Source organism: Brassica oleracea, chromosome C9 (assembly GCF_000695525.1).
Source record: "Brassica oleracea var. oleracea cultivar TO1000 chromosome C9, BOL, whole genome shotgun sequence".
NCBI lineage: Eukaryota > Viridiplantae > Streptophyta > Magnoliopsida > Brassicales > Brassicaceae > Brassica > Brassica oleracea.
This window is the reverse complement of record NC_027756.1, coordinates 22,451,791-22,456,403: the sequence shown is the minus strand read 5'-3', so window position 1 is coordinate 22,456,403 and position 4,613 is coordinate 22,451,791. Positions and strand designations below refer to the sequence as shown.

At 30.8% G+C, this 4,613-nt stretch overlaps 1 pseudogene; it reads left to right on the top strand.

Moving 5' to 3' along the window:
• Positions 1-2,384: 2,384 nt before the first annotated feature.
• Positions 2,385-3,456, top strand: LOC106317155 (annotated as a pseudogene).
• The last annotated feature ends 1,157 nt before the right edge of the window (positions 3,457-4,613 follow it).

Sequence of the window (4,613 nt, the reverse complement as noted above, 5' to 3'; positions counted from 1 at the left end):
TTTATAATTAAAATAAAAGAAAGAAAAATATATCATATAAATAAAAAAATATATATATTAAATAACTTAGTAATTCTTTAACATCTATGCCTAGCCTAAATAGCAAATGATTCGATTAGTCGCTAGTTATTCTATGAAAGTGGTAAACATGAAATTCCCTTATATTCAATACTTCAAAATGATCAATGTTTTGAAAAATTCTTTTGATAAAAGACATTTTAGCATTTTATTATAATAGCTAATGCTAAATCGTAATTTTAAAAAATTAATTATATTTATTAAATTTATATTGGTTAAAAATTGTAGAAAATAATTAATTGCAAAACAATATATTAAGCAAAATATAATATATTTTTGGGAGAATTTCATGTTTACCATTATTCATCTTTACCACCGTTAAAGAAACATTTTCAAAAATACATTCTTCATTAAGTGGCAAAAGTCTCTAATACCTTTGTTCTTTATATATATAATAAATAATTATTTAAATAAACAAAATAAAAAATAAAAAAATCATTTTTTTATGTTTTCGAATTATATTTTTTCAAATTTGAACTATTTTACTATTGTTTTTTGGAACCATTTTTGAATTTTTTTTTTCAAATCAAAAATTATGTTTGAAACTAATTTTAAAAAATTTATATTTTTTTTAAGTTCTTATTTATATATTTATTAGAATCCTAAATTTCACATTCCAAAAATTCTACTCCACCTTTCAACTCTAAACGCTAACTCTAGATTAGTTAACCATAGAGATATAAATATCTTTTACCCTTCATTAAAAATGAGAGTAAAAGTGGTTAATGTAAACATAAAAAAAGATACTATGAATGTGGTATTTGTGGCAATTTCCCTATATTTTTTATGTGTAACAATATCAAAGCATACATTTTTCTAAAGTGAGGGAATATGTCCAAGCCGTCTTTAATTAAAATATAATAGGGGGCCCAATATAATAAGTGTACATGAGCATAATATTTTGGGAATTTTACCAAAATAGAATGGAAAAACACACTCTTTATCCCTATAGTATAAAATCAACCTTAGTTTGTCCCTATAGTACATTTTTCTCATAATCTCAAAATTAACCCTTGATTACTCAAATAAAATACAATTTAAAAGTAGTATAAATATTAAAAACATATTAGGAATAAAAAAATTAAAAATAATTTTCGATAAAAAAATAAAAACCACAAAAGCCCTATATGTCGTAAAGATATTCATCATAAAAGAAGAGTTTGTGAAAATCACAAGAAAAACTATGGACTTTTGGAAAATCACATGTACACATTTTAGGAAAATAAAAAGATTTCAAAATATTTTTAAAATATTTTATAACTGAATTTTTGGAAATATAGTTATTCTTATCCGTAGAATGCAGTTTCTAAACTGCGTAGAGAACATATAACTAATCCGTAAACAGATTCTACCATATGTAGACTTTTAAGTTGTGTCTAGATTTCGTATTCATAAAATTCGACAATTTTTTCATAAAAGTAAAAACTGCATTCATAATAAATGAAGCTACCTTTAGAATGCGTAGACTTTGCATTCCTCATATTTTGAATTCCATTTAAAAGTGGATTTTGAATGCGTAAAAACTGCATTCATAATGAGTTTTCTCGGCAAAACCGCAAAAATGAGTTTTCACAAATTGCAAAAAAAAAAAGAATTTTTCCGCAGAAACTATAAATCTTATTTTCCGCCCAAACCGCAAAAATAATTTTTTTTGCTGAAACAAAAAATTTTTGTTTTCTCCCGAAATTGCAAAAAAATGAAAATTTTCGGCAAAATCACGTAACCAAGTTTTTTTTTGGCAAAACTACACAACAAATTTTTCTGACAAAACAAAGTTTTTTCGCCAAAACAGAATTTGCCCACTCCAATAAAACTGAAATATTGAGTTTTTCTGTTAAAACCATAAAACAATGTTTTTCGTTAAATCGGAAAATCAAACATGAGTTCTCTCGCAAAATCAGTAAAATTATATTTTTGCTTAACTAAAAAACTTTACAAAATTCGCCAAAATAGCAAAAGTTCATTTTCGTGGCAAAACCAGAAATTCATGTTTACGTCAAATTATCAAAATTGACCTATATGCAGCTCATATAGACATGATTGTTAATGTTTACGGTCTTTAACAAGTGTGGTCGTTAATGGACCCGGTCATTATTTATCTACAAAAGTACAAATATGAAAAATGTCCATCTAAACATGGACATTTAGATACACGGGTACCCAAGTATAGTATTGAGCTGTTTACTTGTAGAGCAAACTTCTCATTCAACACGATCTTATTATAAAAGCACACCAGCATTACCCATATAGAGCTTAAGAAAAAACATCTCATAGTTTCTAACACTTTTTTAAGATTACTCTCAGCAATGTCATCATCATCATCATCTGTTCCTGAGTACTTGAGAGATGAAAATCTGACATAAGAAACAAAAGATCTGATTTCTTCTCTTCCAAGCGAGAAAGGTTGGTTAGTGAGCCAAATGTATCAGTTCCAAGGACGTTGGCACACACAAGCGCTGCTACAAGGAATCTTGACTTGCCAAAAACACTTTGAGGCCAAAGATTCCGAAATTATCCTCGTCACCAATCCAAAATCAGGTACCACTTGGTTAAAGGCTCTTGTTTTTTGCTCTCATTAACCGACACAAGTTTCCAGTTTCTTCTTCTACTGGTGATCATCCTCTTCTTGTTACCAATCCGCACTCCCGTGTGCCTTTCTTGGAAGGAGTTTACTACGAATCTCCAGATTTCGATTTCTCCCAGTTGTCTTCTCCAAGACTCATGAACACGCACATATCACATCTTTCGCTGCCCGAGTCCGTTAAAAGCTCGTCTTGTAAGATTGTGTAGTGTTGTAGGAACCCTAAGGACATGTTTGTGTCCTTTTGGCATTTTGGGAAGAAACTTGCTCCTCAAGAAACCGCTGATTATCCTATTGAAAAAGCTGTTGAAGCGTTTTGTAAAGGGAAGTTTATTGCTGGAAAATTTTGGGATCATGTGTTGGAGTATTGGTATGCGAGCCTCGAGAATCCGAACAAGGTCTTGTTGTTACATATGAGGAGCTCAAGAAGCAGACTGAAGTTGAGGTTAAGAGAATCGCTGAGTTCATTGGATGTGGTTTTACTGCTGAGGAAGAAGTGAGAGAGATTGTGAAGTTGTGTAGTTTTGAGAGTTTGAGTAGGTTGGAAGTTAATAGACAAGGGAAACTGCCAAATGGAATAGAGACTAATGCTTTCTTTAGAAAAGGAGAGATCGGAGGATGGAGAGATACTTTGAGTGAGTCCTTGGCAGATGCAATAGATAGAATCACTGAAGAGAAGTTTGGAGGTTCTGGTCTCAAATTTTCTTGTTGAATCAATTTTTAAGATTTGTTGTTCTGCTTTCATTTTCTTTTGCTTTAATGATGTTTCTTCAATCTTGTGACTTTGCTGTTTTTATGCGAGGGTTGAGTTGTTGTTGTTGTTGTACGAATAAAATGGATTGTTTGTGTTTTCTAATTTTCACCACTATTAAAATGTCATATGATAGTCAATAAACATTGATGATTACTATTTGGATCAACATGTTTTGTTTGTTTTTTATATGATGAACAGAGAAGTTTGGAATTTAATAGAGAAGGGAAATTACCAAGTGAGAGGTTGAAGGATGCAGAGATGCTTTGTCTGAGTCCTCAGAATAAAATGGATTATGCTTGTTTTTTCTAACTTGCACTAGTGAGAAACATGATCACTTTAGTATAGACATGTTCAGAGAATTAAACGTGTTCTTGCTGCTGTGGAACTTTCAAAGTGGAGGACTCTGAAATCTCTCTGTTGCACGACTTTTAAGTATGAATGGCAAAACATGATGTAGAAGTTTTTCATTATTGCCGGTAGTTTACATTTCGAACTAAAGTCTGGAATCTAACAATTGCTTTCTTGTTCTTGTCATAAAGTTTGGCCTTTCTTCTTTTTCTTTGTTCTTTCAGAATCGAGAAAGTACATTTTCATGGTTCTTGTTTGTCTGTATGTTCTTATCAAGCGGCTCTATATACTGATATACATAATTCATTGGCAGACTCAGTGCGCTAAGGCAATTTTCAAATATAATACTATACTAGATTTTTAAGCGCGAGTTTTTTCTGGTTAGTAACAATTTTAATATGAATTAGTGTTTTGGCTTTGATGTATATTATTAAGTTACAAAATCGTATTATATCAAATAAAGAAATATTCACTACAAGAAAACACAACATTAACGGTTACGAAATTCGTAGTAAGTTCGTCGTAAAATAGGTTTTACGAGGAATTAGCGAAGAAAAAAGTTTCGTCATTATTAGTTCGTCGTAACGCATATTTCGTAAACTAGCGAGAAACACACTTCGTCGTAAAGACGAAGAACATTATTCGTCGTAAAAACCACGTAACCTTTCCACGTAAGGAGGACGCTACATTTCCTCGTAAATACCTCAAAAGTAATACCTCGTAAATTACACGTAAACCCTTCCACGTAAAATACTCGTTAAGCTTTCCTCGTAATGTTGACGTAAAAGTTTTCCTCGTAACTTCCTCGCAAACTTTCCACGTAATGTAGTCGTAATTTAGCTACGAATTTAC